Genomic DNA, 25280 nt, shown 5'->3' with positions numbered 1-25280 from the left:
AGATATTTGCTGTGAGCTTTGTGCTTGCCAGGTTAGGACAGCTCCTGCTCATCCCTTCTGAAGGGTGGAACAAGGTGTTTGCTGCTCGTGGCATCTCCTCACCTCTGCATCATTTTGGAGCTGGAGCATGAAATGCTCTTAACCCCAGCACTCAATCCTGGACAAAGCAAAGAACTGGGCATTGCAGATTCATGTGTTACAGGGAAAAATACAATAGAACATGGGAGAAAATACAGCACTGTGCTGAGACTTGGAGCCAGATTTGGGATGTGTGTTCTTGGAGGGACAGGAGCAAAGCATTTTGTCCTGCACTGCTCTCCTGAGGGTGCAATGCTCAGCTGGATAACACACCCCACAAATGGACAAGCTGGAATTGTCGAGGTTAAATCCATTTTTCTGCCTCACCTCTGTGCAAGTGTTGGTACTGGAGGGGTCTGGCAGCCTGGGACAGCTGGAAAGGTGGTGGGACAGATTCCAGGCTGTGATTAATGCAGATCAGCACTGATTTCAGTGTGCACTGCTGGCAGGAAGGCTGACCCTGTCTAAGGCTTCTCCTCCACTCATCCTCCTTATTCTTGTCAGATGAATGAAAAAATGGAGAGGGATATTACTTCAGACACATCACTGGAAATTGTTGGGTCATGAGCCTCTGCTGAGCAAAAATACAGGTGAGCAAATGCTGTGTGTCCCACAGAGGAGCACCCAGAGCACATTGTGATACTGTGATACTGTGATATCTCACTGGCTATGGCACTACTGAGAGACCATTTCCTTCTCTTCCTTGCCATTAGATATTTGATTTCTCAAAACACAGTGGCCACATTGCCTCTGGGTGACACATTATTCCTCTACACCCATAAGCAGATTTTTTTTTATTCTATAATCTACCCCAGCCCTCAAAATCCATGGAGTTACTGCACACAGAACACAGATTCACAGTGGGAGCTCAGTGGGATTGCATGACCCTGTCTGTGTTCAAAATGCAGAAGATTTTGTCTCTTTTTTTAGAGCTGGATGTCAGGTCCATTGATTTCAATAATTAATGTGTGTCTCACATCTGTCCCAGACCCATACACCTGTGTTCTTTCCCATCAGCTTAAGGGTTTATTTTTGACTGGGTACTTTAATATATGTGCCATGGTTAAACTGAACTCTCTAACTTCAGATTTTTAATAATTTCTCTTGTTCTTTTCTCTCTGTCTATCTGTTGCATTTTGTTTATTGTGTTGTGTAGGGGCTGTAGAATTTCCCCACTCTCTAACACATCTTCCTAAGCATGGATTGATTCTGACAGGCTGCAAGTAACCATCCCAAAAATGAGAAGAAATGAAAGAAACTTGCACTGCATATCCATTTGGATATAGAAATGTGGATAGATAAGCAGTACATACAGATGAGTATATATTTGTATTATTTTATAATATTAAACAGGCTTTAAAGAGTTGCTGCACCCACTCTGGTTACCTGCAGTTCCAGGGTGAATTAGTGTCCCTGTATGCAGTTTATGTATTTGTTTTATATTACACATCAATAAAAGCACATCAGATTCAATACCATTCTCATTCATGGATGGAAACTGAGGGAAAACAGTGCAGCAGCTGCCTTGGTGTGAGTTATAGGGCAGTGATTTGTTCAAGTCAAAGAAAATACTGCTGCACTTCCAGCAAAGCAAGTACAAAATGTTATCCCACACTGCACCAAACTCCTGGCTGGAAAATTGATGAAATTATCTGTTCTTTCAGGGGCAATCTGAAAAGAGAGCAGCCCTTTACATCTGGTGTGGCTCTTCAGCCCTTCCACAAAGGGAGAACTGGTAATGGGAACTGGAAATCCAAAGCACAATCACATTGTATTGACTGGCCAGAAATCCAAAGCACAATCACATTGCATTGACTGGCCAGGACAGATGTGGTGCTGTCAGAGATCTGGAAAAACAAACCCACAAATGTGCTCAGTACATCCTTCACAGTGGGGGAGAAAGGAGGGTATTGCCTCTCCTCTCCTTTGCTCCCCTCAAATCATAAAGTTGAGCTTCTCCTGACAGAAAAAAGGATTTATCCTGTTGAGTTCAGCCCTCTGGAATTCTGCACATGCCTGCTTTGATTGTGGCAAACATTTAGGGGGGAGCACCCACAGAGAGCAGTTCCTGCTGGAGCACAGTGAGGACACTCAGAAAATGAAAATGTTCTGTGCAGCTCTTTGCCCATCTCTGATCTTGGAACTGTGGCTGCAGTTCTGCCTTCCCTGGGCACAGATGGGGTGACCACCAGAGTATTTATCAAGAATGCCAGCAGGGTGAGATGGAGATGGAGCTCCTGCAGATATCTCTGTGTGCTCTGCTCCCTGCTCCACTCCTCAGAGCCCCTTTGAGCCAAAGCCTGGCAGGGAGCAGAAAAAACAAAAATAAAACAAACAAAAAATTATACAGCTGGAGAACCTCTCCTGTGAAAACAAGCTAAGAGAGGTGGAGTTCTTCAGACTGGGGAGGAGAAGGTGTGTGGAAAATGTGGCACTGGAAAACGAAAAAAAAATTAAATTAATATCAATAAAATTAAAATTAAATTTAAATTAAAATTAAAATTTAAAATAAAAATTAAAACTAAAATTAAAATTTAATTGCTTCAAGCTGAGGGAGAGTAAATTTATATTAGATATTAGGAAGAAATTGTCCCCTGTGAAGGTGCTGAGGCTCTGGCACAGGGTGCCCAGAGAAGCTGTGGCTGTTCCAACCCTGGCAGTGCCCAAGGCCAGGTTTGATGGGGCTTGGAGCAGCCTGGGACAGTGGAAGGTGTCCCTGCCCATGGCAGGGTGCTGGAACTGGATGACCTTTAAGATCTCTTCCAATCCAAACCATTCTCTGACTCTGATTTAAATGAATAACCTTTTTATTAAAAAAAAAAAAAAAAAAAAAAAAAAAAAAAAAAAAAAAAAAAAAAAGCAATAGTGAATAAAAGAAATGCTGCCCTTCAAGGTTTCAGAATACTTTGCAGTGTTATCTCATTAACACTAAGTAAGGTAAATGCAGAGTGTTCTTAGGCTCATTTAATGCATTTAGAAGGGGTATCTTTTTTCTCCTGCATCTAGCAATTAGCATAATTTTACAAATGCACTTTAATTACACATAAAAATAGAATAAATATTTTTGCAGCATTTTGATTTAAACAAGCACTTAATTAAGCCCCATTTCCACCTGCCATATGCTTTGCATACCATAGGTTATTCTAAGTGCACCTCCTCTGGAAGTTTTCAGCTTTGGAGGAATTTACATTATTGGACATGGGCAGCCTGGGATATAATTGATTCAAAATTACAGATGCAATAAATAATTATGATCAGAACACTGTAATAACTGGGTGGTTGTTTTGATGGCTCCTAACAAGCCACTGTAGCTGAAAGGGCAGCAAGCAGCACTTGTGAAGCTCTGAGGGTCTGGCAGGACTGTGGTAGTTAAAAAGTGCATTATTCATGTTTCTGCCAAGGTTTGAGGCTGTGCCAGCTGTCACAATGAAATCTTCTGGATTTGTTTGCTTCAATCCTAAAAGTTTCTAAGTTATAGGGCCCAAAAGACCAGTAGCTCAAAAAGATGATTTTCCTTCCCTTTAATTTCACCCAGTTCCTCTGAGTTTTAACCTAGTACTTCATGCTTGACTTTGTGCTTGGCTAAAGCAGAGATTGTTTTTGACAGAGCAGATAGAAGGAAATCTAGAGGTTTTTTCCTAAAGGGGAAATGGGGATGCTGCTCTTCCTGACAGGGAATGAATTAAGCCCAAGCTTGGCATTATCTAAATCATCAATTAGTATTACTTTTCCTTTCATCTATTATTTTTTCTTTTCTTTCTCTGAATGTTCTTTTAGCTCATTTTTATTCCTTTTTGCTCTCTATCCATTGAAGGAAAATAAAATAAAATAAAATAACATTTGCTTTCATTTTAACTGAAAAAATTTAAAGACTTGTATATACACTTTTTTTTTTTTTTGCAACATTATGAGTTTCTTGAATCAGTAAAGATCATATCTTCTTTTTTATCAACATTTTTATAACATTTACTCTGTCCAAATTTTAGCAGAGGTAATGTTAGAGCTCTGCCTCCTTTTCCATGGAGACAAAAGCAGAATATAAACTTAGGATTTCAAGTGCAGTAATGAAACTGGAAAAGTGTGTTAAACTCTTTCTGGGATGATTCAGTTCACCACTCTGTTTGCACGAGTACATCTCCAAACTGTATTTTTAAAATGCAGCGGGATTCAAAATCAATGGGTTCAAAATGCAGTGGGTTCAATTCCTTTAGCTTGGCTGCTGGGAAAAGTTTCTTTACCCAAAGGGGAGCTGGCAGTGGTGGGGTCAGCACCTGTGGAGGGATTTAAAGGCTGTGTGGATGTGGCCCTGGCAGTGATGGAATGCTGGGCTCAGTGATCTGAGGGATCTTTCCAGTGAGATGATTCTGTGGATTCTCTGCCAAACAGGCTGTTTCATCCCTGTGGCTGGAGCTCTGTGACCAGAGCTGTCTGTCAGCAGATGTGTGAGGCCAAGCACAGGAAAACCTTCCCTTGTGGCCCCTCTGGCTGTGCTGGGCCACATCTTGAACTTCACTTCTCCCACCCAACCCTGAGTGCCCACCTGGGCTTTGGGTGGCATCAAACTCAGCACCTGCAGCTGCCCCAGACTCTGCTCCCTGCCCCTCCTGCTTCCTTCCTTCAACTTCTCTCTGTAACATGACCTGGCAAATCTCAGCTTTTAATATTTTAAATATTTTTGTGAGGTGGCGTTACTTTTTTTTTAATAATTACTTAAACCTACCCAGGGACTTTATGGAGAGGAGCAGCTTGGTTTGGACTTTTTAACTCATTGAAAGGGAATCACATCAGTCAATGCTGCAGAAGACACCCATCTCACAAAATAAAAAGAGTGGAAAAGGATTAATTCAACAGATTAATATTCACCTAAATACTTTCTTTCTTTCCATAGAGCAAAGTCTCACACATGCATTTGCCAGAACTCACCCTCTGGAAACTCCTTGGCTTGGCAGAGGCTGCAAGTCCTCTCAACACCTTTCAACACCTTTCAAGCCCTCAAGCTTGAAATGGAACCTGATAAATTAGCCCCAGGGTCACAGGCTTTGGACTGGCACCTCACTGATGAAAATCTGTTCACCTCTCCAGGAAAAACACTACAGAAGTGCACCTGGACAGACACATGGGAGAAGATTGGTGTTAGGGACAGATATGGAACATTTTCAAGGTCTTATAAAGGTAAAATCATTGGCCTGTTTGCCTTTATATTAATTTATTTAAAGGATTTTTAGTCCTATGTTTCTTGCCCAGTGAATATTTGACATTTATATATTAACCTAGAGACTGCAGTTGTTTGGAGTCATATCAGTAAAGGGGAAAGAGAAAACCATTTTCTTTAAAGAGATCAAGACAGTTTGCTGAACAAGGTTTGTATCACATAGAATAGCTCAGCCTTGTTAAAAGCATCTCAATTCCCACAAGCAGCAAGAAATGTCTTGCTTTTGGGGACAGCCAGTCTGTGGTGTGACTTTTGAAAGAGAATCAGTTCAGTGCAGAGGATCTCTGGGATTTGACAAAATAATGATTCACTTCAGCTAACTAGTGTGCAATTGTTCTGAGCATAAAAAAAACACAGAGTTGATCACAGGCTTCAAGTCCTAAATGTGTTTAACCAAGAGCTTCTCAGAACTGAAAGCATCACAAAAATGAGTAACTCATTACTGCTTTAAAAAAAAAAAAAAAAAAAAAAGCAGCGTTTTGCTGAAGGCAATTTCATTAAATGCAATGAAACTTTTTCTCTATAAACCTAGCTGATGTTCTATAACTTCACAAATGCCACTGGGTGCAGCATGGAGTGGAACACAAATGAAATTCTACTGTCACTGCAGCAGCATAAATCAAGGAAGACTTCATTTAATAAGAGAAGTCTCAGCTGTTTATGTGACAAGGAAGCTGTAGATAAAATTCCCTCCCTGCCCTGTGAGGCTTGGCTGGTGTAAATCAGTGCAGCAGGAATCTCCCAGTTTGTACCAGGAGATAAATGGAGAGTGGGAGAGGTTAAAAACACTCAGCTGCACGACTTTGAGCCTGGTTCTAATTGTGCTCATATTTTCAGCATTTTAGCCCCTGCTGGCTGTGCTGGAAATGTCTGAGTGTTTCTAGGGACAGGTGCTCACAGCAGCCACTCAGAGAAACCGAGATCAGAGCAGAAATCAGGAGAAACAGACTCAAGATAATAAATGAACAAATTCCTGCATAAAGGGGCTGTGGAGGTGTTTTATCCTAAATCCTTCTGTCTGTGCTGAGAGCTATGCAGAAAAGTTCACTCTGTGGAAGCTTTTGTTTGGTCAAAAGTCAGTTGAACAGATCTTAAAGAATGAGAATGAGACTCTAAGCCCCACGTTTCTCAAACAGAAACACTTTGCAAGGGCCCTCTTGGAAGTTGATTTGCAGTTTTGTCTTCAATAATATCTTTATTTGCTCATGAAACTGCAAAGTTCTTCCAAATGAAGATGATACACAAAGAGGATGATACACAGCTCAGGTATTTCCTACCTGGCAACAGGAAACCCACACCAACACTGACTGAGCATTTCTACCCCACAATACTTGAGGTGTTCATTCTATATCAATTATCAACATGACTTAAGAACAAATTAGTTGACCTATGTTAATTTAAAGGTTGTGTACCAGTGTATTCTGTCTTGACAGTGTTGTACCACTCTGAATTTTCAGTGAGAATCATGGGTACATCACTATGAGAGAATGCATTTTATCTTCCATGTTCTTTCATGTACTGAATTCTCATTTTCCATAAATAACGTCTTTTCCAGAGTTTTCATATTCATGAACAAGGGCAGAAAAGACAATGTCACAGGTTTAAAAACCATCATGTTACTTGTGTGTTATTCTAAATAAGTGTTTTTTTAACTGCACATAGTATGTGTTTTCCCAGAAAAATATCAGGAAGACATTCTCCATAGTTTTATTTTTAAAGTGTAATTAATTTTTTATTTTTTTTTTGTTGAGGAGAGAAAAATTAAAATTAAATACTGCATTTTTGTAGTGCTGAAAGGAAAGGCTCTGTGAATAACTTGCTAATTGCCTCACACACAAGCCACACAAAGAGTCGTTTTTGAAGAACACTCTCAGAGGTTTCAGGTCTGCAGAAGTGCCACCAGATTATTCATCATTCACTCAGCAGATAAAATTGATTTTTGCAGAAAACCTTTACATCTAAAGGAAGGAAAAGGAAAAAGGACTCTCTGAGCTTGTTGATGTACAAGAAAAGCAGGTAGAAAACAAATTCAGAATTGAACAGATCGTGGCATGGAACTATCTGATTAGCAATATTGGGGATTCATGTTGCATGTGGTCAATGCAAGATAAAGAGATTATATTGCAGAGTTAATGCTTCAAGCCCATATTTTTTTACTTTTTACTTTTTTTTTTTAAATTCAAATAAATTTTTGCTAATTGGTCATGGATTGGCACATCCTCTAATCTCCTGTGATACCTGAAAGGTCAGTAATGTACCTGGCTGTGCGGAGAGTCTGCTCATAACTGAGATATATCCAAGCACCTGAGAGCTTCCTCCAGGGGACATTTAATGGAATAATTTCATTGTGTTCCCTCTGTTGTTTCTCTGTGAATCCCTCCCACTCTCCCAGCATTTTCTGCTCTTATTCACATTCTTTTCCAGAGAGCCACCACAAAATTCCCTGATGGGTTCAGCTTTGTCCTGCAGTGGGTCCATGGGCTTTTTTGCCACAAGACAGCCCTTGACATCTTCTCTGAAATTTGCCTGTAAAAATTTCTATCCTCTACAATATAGACTTTGCTCTCCCTGGGACATGATGCAGGATGTGTTAGAACTCCATGAATATTGTCTTGTTTCTGGTATCACCTCCTGACTTGCAGCATGTCCCAAAATAAAGCAAGGTAACATTTCTAAATTCCTGTAAAAATGACCTTGCATAGCTCAGCTACCTTCAGCCCACTAATGATTGAGACATGAGGGTGAGATTCAGCTTGAAATCAAACCTGCTCAGAGATTCCTCCATGTGAGATTGGGGAGCTGATTTGTCTGCCCTGTGTCTCCACAGGAAATCAATATTATAACTCTTCTGTGGATCTGGGCAACTACCTCAAGTTCACAGGAGATGCTGTTTAAAGAGATGCCCTGTGGACAGTAGAAGGGAGAGATTTCACAGGGCACTCCAACATGCCCAAAAATGAATGCCTGAGACAGCTGGAATGAGTCATCTACACTAAGTGAATTGAATCCCTTCTCAATGACTGTGGAGATGAGCAGCTTTAAAACCACTTCCAAATTTCTTCTGGCTCAAGTTCAGATGGACCTGAGCCCCTGAGCTGACACAGAGAGGTGTCACTACATGACAATTCCTGGCATTCTGAGCAAGGGAACTGGCAGGAGACATGACAGTGTGGCTAAATTAAGAGGCAGAAGCTCCCTAATTAAAACAGACTGGCAGTACACATCTCCATGCTCAGGAACAAAGAGATGAAGAGAACAGAGAGGGGCTGCAGTGCAATGTTTGTGTCTTCACTGCAGGGTAGTTCTTCCCCACAGTGCTTCCAGCAGTTCCTGAGCTAGGACACACAGTTTTTGGTTAGGTCCTGACACAATGGCAGGGTGATCCAGTAAAATCACCCCCTTTTCCCCTGGCCCAACCCAGGCATGGAGACAAGGTGCAGCTCAGGGAAGCTCTCCATGAGACAGAGCAGGGGAGGTATGTGTGCTCACAGTCACACTGCACTGCAGAATTAAATATTGTTCAGTCAGAGGTCTCACTGGCTGGCATTCCCTTTGGGAGCCATCTGCATCCAAAACACAGAAATGGGTTCATGGCATTGTGTAAAGAACCTTCTTCATTGCATGGCTGGAAAGCCAAAGTCAGGAGAAGAGATTTTCTTGGTGGCAGTGGTGGAACAGAACCAGATGTGCCTCCTTTGCATCATTTCATGTCAGGAGTTCATGGGAAGAGGTGCCCATTCCTGGGCAGCATGGGCTGATTTGTTCTGCATCTTTGGAACACGAAATAGAATTGCTGAGGAGATCCTGAACCAGATATGGGTGAAACCAGGAGCCACGAGGACATTTGAAACCTTCAATGTCTGCTGAAGTCCTCTTGTCTCTGGTAAATCACAGAATCACTGAAATACTTAGACTGGAATGGGCCTTAAAGATCATCCAGTTCCAAGCCCTGCTGTGGGCAGAAATGCCACCTGCTTGATCAGATTGTTCAGACCCCATCCAACCTGGCTTTGAACAGGGATGGGGCAGCCTCAGCTTCTCTGGGGAACTGTGCCAGGGCCTCACCTCTGCCTGAGCAAAGAACTCCTTCCTAACATCTGATCTGCATCTCTCCCCTCCAGTCCAAAACCCTCCCCCTTGCCCTGTCACTATCTGCCTGTGTAAATCTACTGCACCCACTAAGGGCATTTTAAGTGCAGACACTTGGGAAGCACACACAGAAATCTGCAATTTACATCGAGTCCTTTCTGCTCCAGAAAGCTCCTTCCAAGCCATTAAAAGCTTTACAACAATGGTCTGTGGCTGTAGATCCAACAGATGAGCAATACCCAGCTATCAGAACCTTTTAATAACATTCCTGAGTTAGGAGAGAGTCCCAAGAACATCATGACACTGAACTGAGCAAAAAAGGTGAGGATATTGCTTGTATAAAATTAATATTCTGTGTAAAAGTCTACTTTATTGTTATTAATTGAAAAGCTCCATTAACTTAAAAGCCAAAAACAATGGGTGGTAAATTATTTTTTTCCAGGGTTAATCTTCCATTGAATGGAAAGTGCACATTATTTGGCTTCCATTAAAGCAATATTAAAGTTATATTTCTAAATGTTTGCACAAAAGTGATGTGGCATGAAAAATGAGGTAGGACTTGATATCCTGTAACTGGGAATTTATTTTGCACAGCTTGATATGATGTGGATCACCAGGGTTCCCTCCCCAGCATGGGCAATATTTTGAGGTAATTCAAAATTGACACCCTATGAATGAAAACATCATGTGCTGCAAACTTCATTTCTTTTGAGTATTCATGCAGCTGTTCTTGCTACAAAATCCTGGTATTTCATGGAGTTTCCCCCATAGAGGTTTAGCAATGAAAACCAGAACCACAGGTAAATTTTTAATTTACTCAAGGTCACTCAAGAAATGTTCAGTAATCGAACTCAAGCTTCTAAACTCCCTATCTAAGCTATTGACTATTTAATTCCTCACCTAGCAGCAGTTTTAGATAAAGTGCAAAAGCTAAGTGGACCATGTATTCACAAAATTTGCACAGAATGTGAAACTACCAGAGTTTCACAAGCTGCCATGTGCCAATGGAGCTGTGCAAATTATTTTCCTGAATCCCTGTTACCTGCACCAAATCTGGTATTGGATTTGGTTTGTTACAAAAGAAGATTACACTCAATTATTGCCATCAAGAGTGTGTCTATGGGAAACATTACACTCCCTCACCTAATATGTGCTGACTGCTTTGCAAGTCTCCTGGAAACATGTGGTCCCTGTTGCTGGAACAAAAGTTCCTAAAGATTTTTATAAATGTGGCAGTTGAGAGCAAAGAGGTTTCAAGTCCCAGTTGTACAAATAATGCAAGAATGGTTTCTCCATGCCTGGATTTCTTCACAGCAGACAAACCACACTGAGGACAAAGCTATTGTGCAAGTCAAGCTGCCAGGGGCAGGGATTCAAATCATAAGTGTGCTACAATGGTATCAGGGATAAAAAATTATCTCTTTAATTTCAGTATTTATGTGTTATTTGTGTTTATTTAATGTATAACTGCAAAACATGCTTTGAAGTGCAGAGAGGATGTGAGGAGCGGGAGAGAATGTGAAGAGAAGGATGATGTTTGGTGAGGAAGAGTGTGGAGAAGAACAGAGCAGGGGAGAGAGTAGAGGGCATTGAGAGTGAGAATAACAGGACAAAGAAGCAGAGCAGAACTCTCACAAGAGTCACAAGGTGGTTTATGGCACTGGTGCTCAGTACCATGGTCACTGGGATGCCTGGCCCCTCTCAGGTGTTCCTTTAAAGGTATCTCTGTTGGCAAAGGTGGAAGAGGAAGGTGCAACAAATTAATAATTACTCTAGAATTTCAAATGTTGAGACCTTGTCACCACTGGGATCTGAAGATCTGAGATCCATCACTGAGACAGATGGAGACAAGCACAAGACCTGAACACAAAAGATCATCTGGTGAAACATTCCTTCATGACTCCAGTGGGAAAAAGAGCAGTTAAGTTTCTAAGGCACATAAATGCCTTAAAGTATTTGTGCAATTGCTGACTTCAGGTTTCTTGATGTTCACTTCTCTGATCATATCAGATAAAGGTATTTTTAGAAGTTCACTTTATTTTTCTCCTCAAGAATTGTTCTTCCAAGTGGTATGGGTGAGAATTGTCGTGTCAGCTGGTGAAGTTTATATTGCCACCTGCTGAGTTTGATGTGCCCTAAGGAGAAGGAATGAAAATCCACTTTAAGAATTTCCTTTTAAACTGTCACTAAAAATAGAAAAGAAAGAGATGCCAGGTTACCCAAGCTTTTGTTCCACACAATCCCCTGGAGTCAAATTTGACAGCCACTTTTTTCTCTACAAAAAGCAGAAGTGAAGGTTTGCATTTACTAGCTAAAATCAAAGGGATTTTTTCCCCCTTCTTTTTAAGATGTTGAACAAACACCTCAAAATGTGAACTCGTGTCTTTTTTTATGTGAGACACACAAGGCAGAACAAGATAAAGCAAGGTGAGAGTATTCACTTGTCCTGTGATAGCTACTCTGTCTCAGGTGTGAAGGATCCAGCTTCACATCCTGCCTGGACACTACTCAGCTACAGCCTGTGCAGGGGAGAAATTGGTGCAGTAGATTAAATCTGCTGCTTTCTTCATTCATCAGTGTAGAAGGTCAACATCCCTAATGCTCTCATCCCAACAAAACTTGGAGAGCAAACAGAGAAACTCAGCAGAACAAAAAGGAAAACAACTGACAAGAAATTGAAGTCACTAAAAGGAGACTTTTTTATGTGCTGAAATGCATAAAGGAAAGGGCAGAAATTTTGTTTACAAGCCAAATTCCAGACCTTTCTCCTGGCAACAAATTATTTTGTTTGCCTACTTTGTAAAATATACATAATTTTCAAGAATGAAATCACTCCAGTGATGAACAGAAATAAACAAAAGGAAAGCATTAGAGACAGAAATGGTATCTCAAATACAACATGATAATTTTTCTTGATCTGGTGCCAGGGTATAGGGACAATACTTGTCTTACATTATCTAAAGCATCTCATCTATTTCATTCTGGTTTATTGGCTGCACAAATCAGAGGTGTTTCAGTAATTAACAACAAACCCTGCTCCTCTCCCCTGCCTCACAAATTCCTTTCATATTTTAAATCAATGTGTTTTACAAAGAGTTGGCTTTCTTTTCTCTCTGCTTTAAATTGTATTATGGAACTTAATAATATTATAATAATTTTGCCATTAAAAGCTTCATATTTCTTTTTCAGAGAGCAGAAAGAAAAATCAGCACTTTTACAATTATCTTGACATGGTACATTTTCACAGTGGAAAGACTGGGAGGAAAGATTCTGTTCTCAGTTCAGTTCACTCCTTCCTTCACACACTCAGTTTAGAACCTGCCATGTGCTGACTTTCTCTGTCAGCATTCACTGTCAGATGTGCCATCTCTGTCACTCAGGGCTGATCAACAGCCAGTGATTTGCCATTTGGCTCCCACTGGACTAACAAGAGCTGTGGAGCTGCCTGTTTCTTCCAGCTCCTACTACAAGCTGCAAACGTGGAGATTTTGGGAAGGACAAGTCAATTATTCATTGAAAGTGCAGTTTTGGGACAGACTAAAACACTTATGATTCAGGGTTGAACCATGCATGGAGTTTTGAATGAAATAAAACAGGCAGTTTATTTCAGAAGTGCCAAAGCAGTTCACTCACCAGATCAAAAATGTCATGCAGCTCAGATCTGTAACCCCTCAAGGGTTTGGTGCTCTCAGTCAGCAAATTCCAACTCTGTAATGTGCATAGAGATCACTGCACAACTGGATTTATCTCATGCCAGATGTGACAAAACAGAGTACAGCCTTTTGTTATCCCCTTCTTTTAATATACCAAGTTGTAAAAAAAAAAAATAAAAAAATAAAAAAAAAAAAAGAGAGAGAGAAAAAAGGAAAAGGCAAATTATTGGAGCAAGATTTTTCAAAAGCACTCAGTGTTTTTCTGAGTCATCACCCGTAGAAGTTGATGATTAAACTCTTGCTGATTTCCATGGCAGCAGTTATGTTAATTCCTTCTACTCCTGGACATGCCACACTTAAATGCATCTGTGACGTGCTTTCCTTTCAGCTGGGTTATTTAGCACCCATTGATTCCTTTTTGCCTTCTCTTGCCTTCCCTGCATTCTGGTTTCTGAGCTAGTCAGCTGGATGCCTCAGTATAACAATTCCTGATCAGGGTGCTTGAGGAAATAACAGCAATTCCCCCATTCATTAAAAAAATTCAAAATTGGGAAGTAGTACACTGTAGAAAAATGTTATATAGCTTGCTAACAGCATGCTTGTTTTTAAACAAGTTTCACACAAATAACAGCTCCTACCTTGCCATTCATTACATTGTAAAACTCTTTACTTTTATTTTTCAGCTGGCTTGTTTGTTGTTTCTTGAGCTGAAATAAATCTGAATTCTTTATTTTACTTACAAAAATGCACTTCAGGGGCTGTTTGTTTTTTTAATGCCACCAATTTATAAACTGGGATAAAAATGTACCCAAAGGAGCATTTTTACTAATTTATCATTCTTTCTAAGTTATCTGAGTCTATTGGAAAAATGGTGCAATATTTTTTTTTTTTGTTTTTATAAAGACAGAAATTTGTTTTACATTTTGGAGATGTGGGAATGGCTAATTGTAATTACATTTTAGAGCTTTGAATCACATCAGAATTAAGTGCAGAAAAAAAAAAAGTTTGATTTTTAGGTAAGTAGCATATGAAATTTAGGGCAAATGGATACTTGTGAGCCTGCAGAGACTGACTAGAAGAATCCCAAGGCATTTTGTGATTTCCCAAGTGCACTACAGCAGTCAGTGTTTTCCATCAAAGCATTTTGCACTAAATGTGGTAATACGGGGCTGTGAGGGGCTGGATTCCCTTGTCTCACCAGAGCTCCTGGAGCACCAAGTGACCCCCTGAGCTTCTTTTCCACTTCTCCAGAGCAAGAGTGACACACAGAGCCAGGCTGGCTCTGCCTCAGGAGAGTCACTGCAAGGCAGAGAAAAGGGCTGGGAGCAGAGACCCAGGAAGGGGAATTCTGTTTGTAGTGGTAGAGAATGGCAGTGACAGAGAACAGGCTCCAAAACACAGGACATGGGAGCAGGGATGAATCCTGTTCCCATGGGAGCAGGGCTGAATCCACTTCCCACAGCTCAGGTGCTCAGATCCCACAGCCAAGACTGGCCACACTTCAGTGACCAAGGATTGCCTAAAATTCAGTGTTTCCTCAGCACTGAGAGCTCCCATGTGCCTCAAGAGCATAACTGTGCCCAGGAAATCTCCCCTCTGAGGAACCTGCAGCCTGGGGTGAAACACATGGAAGTTCTTGGGTGTCCATGCCAGAATGGGAGCAGGCTCAGGAGCCTGCCCTGCCCAGGGGCCACCTGCACTGCCTGGTGCTGGGCTGCCCTTCTCCCTCTGTGTGCTCCCACAGCTGAGAGCCTGAGAGGCTCTGCAAAGCACCAACCCCTCAGGAACTCTCCCACTTACACTCCCCAGGAGTAAATCCTTTCCCCCCAGCAGCTGAGTTCACCAAAGGCTGCAGCCCCACCGCTTTGTCTCTGGGACTGGAGAGGAGTGGGACCCACCTGCAACTGGGAACCCAGAACAGCAAGCAAGGGACCAAATTCAGGTGTCCCCATCCCTGGCAGGCACCAGTCCATGTACCCCACCCCTGAACAGCAGATCTGGCCACCAAGTGCCCTCTTCCCACACCTCCAGCTGGAAATGCTTGTGCAGCTCGTACACCAGGAACCAGCTCCAGCTTCATCCCCCTGCAAAGCAGACCAACATCTGTATATCTTCAAAAACTTGCATCTAAATCACCTCACAGGATGTCTGCCTTCCTCTTAGGACTGCCTTCCACACATCAGATAAATTTCCAAACCTGTTGGAAATTTTTGTGGCTCTATTTTTCTCTCTTGTCAAGCCTGCTGAGGCAAGGGGACAATATTTCTGTCTACATTGTATTTCACAGGAGCAGTGCAATAAAACATGTACGTGTGTATTGTCATATCTCTGGAATATATGAATTCTCATAAACTCACCAGATGTTTTGAAGCAAGCACCAGGTTTTAATTGGGACATTTAAACTCAAAAAGGCCAATCTCCAAAGGCACTCTGATTCTTATTTATTTCTGCCTATTTACATTTCATAAAGGAAGGAACAGAAACTTTTTTGTCCAGTTTTAGAGGGAAAAAAAAAGGAACAAAGTTGTCATTCTATTAATACTACTTAATAGAAAGATGGAAGTAATAGAAAAATGAGACTGAAATATTTCAAAGAACTTTAGCCCTACAAAAACAAAATTCCCAAGGGAAGTCCTCCATAAGCTTAACCACAAAATAGTCATGACCACAAAGTAAGGACATAATTTCTTTTCTGAATAGGGGAACAAAATATTTGTAAATTAGAAGCATTAGAATAAAGGTCTCTCCTGAGTGGGCTGGATTAATTATAATCATATCAGCACAGCAGGGTTAAAACACTTAAAACTGCATTTTCAAAATTGCAACAGCAAAGTGACACCTGTACATCTACTGGGCTGCAAAACAAGTCACTGACTATGTCAGGATATCTAAAACAGCACCAGGTACTCACCTTCAGTCATCTGCATCCATCTCCAGGGCTCTGGTACTCATACTGAGAGTTGAGGAAAACTTAGTCTGCAAACATCTCTCAGTGTCTTAATTCTGACCTAAATCCACACAAAGAATCCCATCCACTCTGTAAAACCACAGCCTATAGCACCAAGCAGCATGTAAATTCAATGTAAATTCAATGTAAATTCAATGTAAATTCAATGTCAGTGCTGGTCACTGACCCTCAAAATGCCAAGGAAAGGGGCTCAAAGAGCTCTTGGAAGATGAATGACCCTGTCCTTTTCCCTGGGCTCAAATCTACCTGAGAGATTTTTCACCAAAGTTTAGCCAACCTTCCATCACAAAAAATACCAAATGTGAAAATAACTCCCTAAAATCATCTTTCACACAGAAGTCTGATGACCACATAAGATGCTTTTTTTACCCAGGCCTGCCAGAGGTTCAGGTTCATGGCACCACTGCAGAAGGAGATTAAGCACCAATTGCAGGAGCAAAGCAGAAAAACTGAAATTCTTTAGCATCACTGGGCCCAGTGAGTGGTACAAGGTCCATTTAAATACAAGTCACAGAGCACAAGCATCCATCTGATCTGACTCCACCCACACTGCTGCCTTCCCAGTGTAATGCCTTGGCAAAAGGAATTTGGAAAACCCCACAGAGACATCCCTGGATATACAACTTAGGCTTGGCAGAAAAACAAAATATTTCATTAAGATCAAACTGACACTATATTGCTGCACAGATAAAGGTAAAAACAGCAGAAACTGGCTGGGAACAGGGGATTCCTCATGTCCTTCATGGCTGGGTGGATGGATTGATGGATGGACAGATATTGTACAACACATTCCCATAATGGGATTTAAGAAAATCCACAACAGTAAAAAGCAACCTGCAAGTAATAAGGAATACCAGAATTACAGCAAGTCCAATTTTCTGTGCACTAAACTGAATTACAATTCCTAAACCACGGCAATGATCCTCCTGGACCTCAGTGTAGTGTCAGAACCAAGTCCTGCTTGGCTCAAAATTAATCTAGGACTAAAATTTCAGGGTATTATTTCCTTGCTAAAAGCAACTCTCAGCAGGAACATGCTCTGTGTGGGTATTTTGGTAGTGGGTTTTTTGTAAGCCCACCCCAAACTGTGACTTTAAAGGGCACTATAACCACTTTTAAGTGATTGATCACAAAACATTGATAAACAGAAAAGACCTCTCAACAAAGTTTGAGTAATTCTTCTGCAAGATGGATGTGTTTCTGCTTAAGAGTTTAAAAAAATTGTCCCTATTTTCACTAAGAATACAACGCAGTATTTTTTCCTTGCCTTACACTTGAAAAACATTAAACTTTCCTTGACATCATTTCCTCACAGAATTAATTCTGAGGCAGACACCTGGCATGAGCTATTTCAGTCCAAACCATTCACATTTGTCAAAAGTATGAGTGTCTGAAAACAGGTCCTTGTAATGGGAAATGTCAGACAACCTTAAATACACAGAGCTCTGGGCCATGCAGCTTCCACATGAAACAATCATTTCATGGCACAGATTTAAAAACCCAGCCTGTGCTCACTGTAAAACTTCCTCCCACTCCTTCAGACAGGCAGCTTTTGTGCTTCAGCCTAGGTCAAACCTGTTATAAACACAGCTCTTTTTCTCCAGCTTTGTATCTCCTATCACTGGACTGTGAAGTTGTAGTGGGCAGCAATACACAGACCTGGAATATTCTTGGGTAATAATGTTCTCCAAAGCAGGACAAATGCTGAAGATGTCTTTTCCACTGGCTAAAATTCTACACTGAGATTATTTAAATCAGCTTCTTCTCAAATTCTGCCTCCTTGCTTGCTTTCCTCTCCTGCTGTTGAAGATGACCTACTCCATAAGGACTAAAAGTGAATTCTCATGCTACTTAAATGCTGGGTAATGCCTGCATTTAATGCTTGCTTCCTGTCTTTGGAATTAAATAATAAGATTTTTCGAAGGCTCTTACTCTGACTGGGACATTTTTCAGCTTCTGGAAATAAAATAATTTTAGCTTCTAGAAGTGCATTCTAAATTAAAGCCAAGGATATCAAAGCTGTATCAAGCCTCAAATTTTAACATTATTTCAGTGGTGAAAACTTCTGTATTGACTTAATCTTCCTCCAGGTGAGCTGTCCTTTCCCTACAAGAGGATTTGAAAGACAAAAACTTATTTCTTCACCTGCAGATACTGCTTTAATGATTCATCTCCATCTAGCCCAGTAAATATGACAGAGGTAAAACCCTCAGTGCTCTGTGCAGGGGCAGCATTTATAGGTTCTGCTCTCCAGAACAGGTTTATGGAGCTGAACTTTCTGTAAGCACATAAACCTGTGCCCTGCCATAAGTCTGTAAAGCAACAGCTGAGTCCTAGTGCTAGAAGGAGGAAGAAAAGCAAAGCAAAAAATTAGAAAAAGAAAAAAAAAATAGCTACCATGATTTTCACATTAGTGGAATCTTTAAAGCAGAAATGATGCACAGCAGTTGTTGAAGATCAGTCAATGCTATCACGAGTTTGACAAAAGTTCTCTCTGTTAATTTATGCAAAAACTTAATCCTGCTGTGCAAACTACGTGGGAACTCACTTGAAATATTGATGTTTAAAATGACACTCTCAGCCCTTAATTTTCTTCCTTTCTTCCTTTCTTCTTTTTTTTTTTAAAGAACACTTACTGAAATTTATGTTGACAAGCTGCAGACAGAATGATGGAGTGGCCCTTTTCTGATCTGCAGTTAGAAGTCATTTGCATCCCTCCCCTCACTCTCCTTTTTCCACAAAAGGAAGTTTCTTTAACTCAGTTATCAATCAACAAAAGCTCTGAAGGGCTATTTCATACAACAATTTGTTAAAGTGACGCCAGTGGTATCAAACACACAGCTCTTCAGTAATAGCCTGAAAAGATCCATGTCACTGGGTTATTAATTGTAGAAGGAAAAGATTTTAAAGCCATTAGCATTGATTGTGTTCGCTTCCAAAGAGAATATTTTTTTTCTCTGAAATTGCTATTCCTTCTTCTATTTTCATTGCTCTTCCAAAAGCTGGAAAGTTTAGTCATCTATATTATCAAAACTCATTTTTGCCAGTGATGCCCATCAATAAAAATTTTTGAAACAAAACATCAAACAGCAATAAACAAGCTAAAGAAACAAATAAATTAACGAATAATGTGCCCATTGACCAGGGACTATGGTTTTGTATTTATTTTATGACAAATATGAGCAGTAGAATATGGGTTGTAAGCTCTATAAGAGTTAGATGTACAGAAGAATTTAGAACTGCATTTTTTAGGCATTGTGAAATTGTATGAAGTGCTGATGTGTTTCTAAGTTTTCTTAAGTACTGGTTGAGGCAGACCAGGTGTGCTTTCTGTGAGATTTTCTCTCAGGGACAGGTTAGTTGTTCACTTGCCATGCTAGTGATGGGGACAGAGGTTTTGAGCTGGCAGAGTGGTCTGTGGCATAAAACCCTTCCCCATGCCAGTAAATCCAAGCCTGCATTGACCCATGTTGTACAAGGAGAATCAAAGAATCAGAGGCTGGTTTGGGTTGGAAGGGATCTTGAAAACCATGTCATCCCCTCCATGGGCAGGGACACCTTCCACCATCCCAGGGTGCCCCAAGCCCCATCCAACCTGCCCTTGGACACTTCAGGGATGAGACATCCACAGCTGCTCTGGCCCCCCCATCCTCACAGAGAACATTTTTTCCTAATATCTAATCTAAACCTGCTTTCTTCAGTTTGAAGCCATTCCCTTTGTCCTGTCACTTGCAAATTCTCTTTTGCCACCTCTCCTGTGGATTCCCTTCAGGCACTGGCAGATGACAGTGAGGTCACCCCAGAGCCTTCTCCTTTCCAGGCTGAACAGTCCCAATTCTCCCAGCCTCTCCTCACAGCAGAGGGGCTCCATCCCTCTGATCACCTTGGTGTCTCCTCTGAACTCTCTCAGCAGCTCCCTGTATGGCACCACCTGCACACCGAGAAACCTGAACTATATTTGAAAACTTGGAATTGTATCCCCCTGGTTTAGCAGAGTTAATAAAGCTCAGTAAGTGCTTTGACATGACAAAATAGCCAGACAATCTTTAGCCAGTGTGCTCTGATTCTCCCAGGGCTCATAACTTGGATTATTTCTTCAAACATCACTTTCATCCCAATGCCTAGAGTGGGGTCATCCCCCCATACTGAGTTATTCACCAATATGTTTGCAGAACTGGGACAAAGGTGGTGTATTTTTACCCTGTGGAGGAGTTAGTCTCGGCATTGTCCCATTATTCCAGTGATAAATTTTCCTAAGGGTCTTTTTCTTTCTGTCTGAACTCCATAGTGTATACCCTTATTAAAGGAAATTTCTTTAAAGGTCCTTTGGCCACAAAAAATGGATATGTCTTTGTTGTGGGAGTGATGGCACATTCTTTGAAAGTGTGTTGCATCACAGTGGGACTGAAGTGCAAACTTTCCCAAACTTCAAAATAATGTTTGGGTGCAGCTCCTTTTATAGCTAAAAATCATAAACGTAAAGGTGAGAACTGCAGATTATGAGAAAGAAATATAGAGGCAGACACGCTATTTTACAAGGAGTTTAAGCTATTTCAATAACAAATAGCTCTTCACCTGATGTTAAGATGACTAATAGCCCAGACAAAAAGCAGTATTTGGGTTCATAAACCAGATTTAAATGGATTTCAGCTGCTTATTTCCAGAATTCTAGTCAAAGCAACAGAGTGCCTCTAACTCTTCAGAGCTGTTTAGGGTAGCAACAACCCATATGGGTCAATTATCACATCAGCTCAGGGAACAATTGCTTCTCCCCACTGCAATTATTTCTGCACAGAACCAGTGAGGTGACCTTGCCCTGTGGCATCATGAAGAGATTTCTCTTAAACTTCTTTTTCCCTCTGATGTTTTCCTCATCCAATCCAGTAGCAGAACCTCTGTAGTGAAGTTTGGGATGCAGTTCTCTTGAATCATTGCACAGCACAGCTTTTCTCTGGGTCAGACAAAATTGGCTGTGAGAAGCTTCAAACTGAAGATACATCATACATGAAAATGGTCCCATTTCAAAGCTCTAAATTAATATATGCACACAATCATGCTGAGCTTATTACTGCAACAATGTGCAAGACAGTAAATAAAGTCTGGCATAAAACTTTATGCAGTTTCTTCCTCCAGTTGGAAGAAAAATAGTACAAATCAAGACCGAGTGTTTAAAAGAGTGGTAAAGTGACAGTAGGTAGGAGCTGAATAATTATGTGTCAAATTCCCCCAGCTGGAATATTATGATCTGAAGAGTAAGAATTAATTGTAGATTTGCACAGAGGGCAAAGAGGCAGGAAAGGGGAGGACTTGGGACTGTCTCCACTGTGCTGCTTTGCTGCAGGTGCTCCAGAGGCACTGGGATGTGCAGGAGCTGTGGAGCTGGGGGCTGACATCAAGGATGAGCAGGCAACCTGCCTGCCATCAGCTGGATAAACTGTCTATCCTACCACCATCAAACCCTGATGCAACAATTTAATCCACTCTCTTCTTCAAGTAGATGAAAGTGGTGTATTTTGCTATTGGGCCCTCTAAGTGAAATAAAACATTGCTGGTTGGAACTAGGCTAATCAGTCCTTTCATGAATTTTGATTGGTTTCCCTGGAAACACTGGCAAACTCCATTTAGCACTGGGGTCCATGCCTGAACAAAGGAACTGCTGAATGCAGTCACAGCATCCTCCTGCCATGTGCATGGCAGAGAGATGCATGTTCAGGTAACCCTGGCAATGAAGTGTTTGTATGAACACGCACGGCGACGTGGGTGCACTGGAGAGCCGAGAAATCGGGCAAGAAGCACCCATCAGTCCCAACTGAGAGAGAGAAAAGATGATTCCATTAAGTGAAATGTATGGATGGCTGCTGGGAATAGAGCTGTACCCCTCTTTAACATGCAGATCTGATGTGGTGCTGGGATTGCCCGCTGGCTCCCGGCAATGTGCTGCTCCAGACACGATGGATCCGAGTGACAGCAGGGCAGGGCTGGCTCCTGTGGCACTGTGGTGTGCTGGAGGGCCCAAGGCAGGGACAAGAAGGAGGCAGAGATCCTTCACACAGACTCCAAGGAGGTTTATTGCCATGGTTCCCACTCTCCATTCCGTCCCAGCTAGCTCTAGGTCAGAGATGGAGGGAGTTTCGGCATGGACAAAGCTAAAGGAGACTCTCCTTCCTGGGATAATCCAAGCTTTATTCCTGAGGGATTCCAGGGGAAAAGGAGGGAGAGCAAAGGAGTGGCAGCGAATTTCAAACCTAGGCTGAGGGGAGGGAAACCGAGCGGCAGGCAGTGGGGTTGCACCGGTGGGGAGAGGCTAAGGGAGCTGAACCAACTCCACAGAGCTTTGGGAGAACAGTTGTGAGAGCTGGTCTGAAGTTTCTCTGATCTGCCTCACTGGTTGGGAGGGGCTAAGGAGGCTGAACCAACTCCACAGAGCTTTGGGAGAACAGTTGTGAGAGCTGGTCTGAAGTTTCTCTGATCTGCCTCACTGGTGGGAAGGGGCTAAGGAGGCTGAACCAACTCCACAGAGCTTTGGGAGAACAGTTGTGAGAGCTGGTCTGAAGTTTCTCTGATCTGCCTCACTGGTTGGGAGGGGCTAAGGGAGCTGAACCAACTCCACAGAGCTTTGGGAGTACAGTTGTGAGAGCTGGTCTGAAGTTTCTCTGATCTGCCTCACGCCCATCATCAGAGACTGCCACCCAGGAGCCCACCACTCGCTCTGGGCCTGAGTTCTGGCCTGGTGAGGTGGGTGCTGCCCAGCACTGTGTGTAGCTGTGCCTGGTGCTGCCATGGTGCTGCTCTCAGCAGGTACTGCTTATAGCGCCTGTTCCAGCTCCTGTTTGTTGGAGCAATGATCTCTGCATACAACAGTCCATACATCTCACCTTTTGGACAGAGGCCACTCGCTTTGGAACAGGACTATAAAAAGTGACCTTCCTAAAGAGACTTTGAGATCTCTTTGTCCCCAGTGGATTGAAGACGTGTCTATCATCGGATGACCACAAGGATGTATCCCTTCTGTTGGTAGCTATCCCATCCTCTCTCTCTCTCTCTCTCCCCTCCTTTTACTTCGTTTCCTTTACCTCTCTCTCTCTCTCTTCTATTGCAAAACGGAATTGTTAACACACAATAAATTCCATTGCTGCTTTCTGCTGAATAAACCTGAGTCTCTTGCTGTTTGTCTTTTGCACCCTGGGGTTGAATGAACCATCACGACTCCCGCTCGGGTTGAGCGGATCGTGACAGCAGGACAAACCATTTTTCTCAGTGCAATATAAAACAGTAACAATACAGAGTCACAACGGTGCAATACAACAGTTTGTCACCAAGCAGGGTCTAGGAATGACGGACAAGGGACGCTGGTGTGCAGGGATTTTATCCAGGGGAGGATCTAGGGGAGGGTGCAATTTCCAACCAACAGGAAAAGGAGAGGGGAGGATCACAAAGTGGGGTTTGCAATACTTAAACCAGTGAGGAGGCACAGGGGGAAGGAAGCAATTTGAACAAACCAATGGGGCTTTGAAGAACAGCGGATTTCCAGAAGCAAGGCAGGATTGATGACTCAGCAGGAGGAGGGGCAAGGAACAATCTGGATAAAGGGGCTGGATAAACGAGGTGGGAGGATACAATTTAGACCCAACTGACAATACAGGGAGAGACAGAACAAGCTATTCTGAACAAAACACATTCCATTTAAAAAATAGGTTGATTTGCAAGACCAAGGAGAAGAAACTGGGCCTTTCCAAGGAGGCTGAGAAGCTCAGTGTCTCTCTGAATTGCCTGTGTTTTATCACTGGCCAGGAGCTGCACTGGATGGTCCTTGTGGGTCCCTTCCAGCTCAGGATATTCTGTGATTCTGTGACTCCTCTTGCTACTTCTTCTCCAAGCTGTTGTGGCTGCACTCTCCTCTTCACAAGCATCAACTCTTCTGCAGCTCTCATTTCGTGTTTATTGGGAGCAACACCAGGAAATTGATGGAGTTCCACTGCTATAAAATAACTTAAAGAGGAAAGTAAAGCATGTTTTCTCTCCAAGGCTTGTTTCACTGCCTAGTGGGTTAATATATCAGAACTAATTAACAGTCTGATGAGAGCCCCATGCAACAGTGTGGAGTGCTTGTGTGCTGAATGCAGGAAACAAGTTATTGCATCCAGATGAAGGTGAGAGAAGAGCTGGTATGTGGGGCTTTTTGAATTTTAAGGACCCATTATTAAATATATTGAAACCATGCATCAATCTTGTTGTATAATAATAATTAAAGTGACCAGGAATGAAAACAACAATGCCTGAAAAATGCTGAGACTTTTTTTCCCTATTGTTGGGTGTTGCCAACTTCTTGAGAATTGAACTTGATTTTTATCTTTCTGGATTCATTGTCCTAATCAGAGTCAGTGCTGGCAGTGCTCATTATCAGTTGTCATGAGCAATATGGGGGGAGGTGAAAACATGCAAGGCTTGCCCTGTCTGTGCTGAAATTAAAGCCATGGAGTGGTTTAGGTGTTACATTTTGGTTGGTTGGTTGGTTGGTTTGGTGGGTTTTTTTAGAAACAGGAAATGTGAAGTCAAATAATGACTAAATATTTTGTATAATATAAAACAAAGTGGTTACTCAAAGCTTTCCCCTGAAATATTATACAAACTTTTGCCATCTCTGCAAGTGTCTCTTACAAATGTTTGACTGGCAGAGTAAATCAGCTGCATAAGTGATTTTTTCATGATGGACTTGTGTAGTAACCCACAGAGTGCTCATTTAATAACTTGTATGTTCTTTCTTTAGAAAAGTTCCTTAAACATAGTGAAGGTTTCTGACCAGAATCAAAACTGCCCAAAAATGACTAATTCCTGCACAGAGGTGACTGAGACTGGGACAGATAAGAAATTCCTAACACAGATTTTTTTTTTTTTTTTTTTCTCCTGGAGATTCCTCTTCTCATTATCATAATGGATTTTAAGATTTCTGTCAGAAACCTGAATTTTCACAGTCAGCATCTGAAGAACTAATGTGTATTCATCCCTACATTCAATGATTTCTCATGTTTTTTTATGTTTTAACAGTCCTGCCTTCCTTCAGATTGCAGGAGAAGGGGAGAGTTTAAGTCAATAAAAAAGGGAGAGGGAATAATTCTCTCTTTAAACAATAAACAATAAACAATACTGTTTTTCCCATGACAGTAACTGGTGAGTGATCACCAGTTTTTTGCCTTTCTTTGACCCAAGAGCCTTTCCTTGTTTTTCCTCACGCCTGTCCATGTGGGGAGGGAAGTGATGGAGCAGCTTTGGTGGGCACTGG

Source organism: Oenanthe melanoleuca, chromosome 4, assembly GCF_029582105.1.
Source record: "Oenanthe melanoleuca isolate GR-GAL-2019-014 chromosome 4, OMel1.0, whole genome shotgun sequence".
Lineage (NCBI taxonomy): Eukaryota > Metazoa > Chordata > Aves > Passeriformes > Muscicapidae > Oenanthe > Oenanthe melanoleuca.
Note: the sequence above shows the minus strand (reverse complement) of the source record.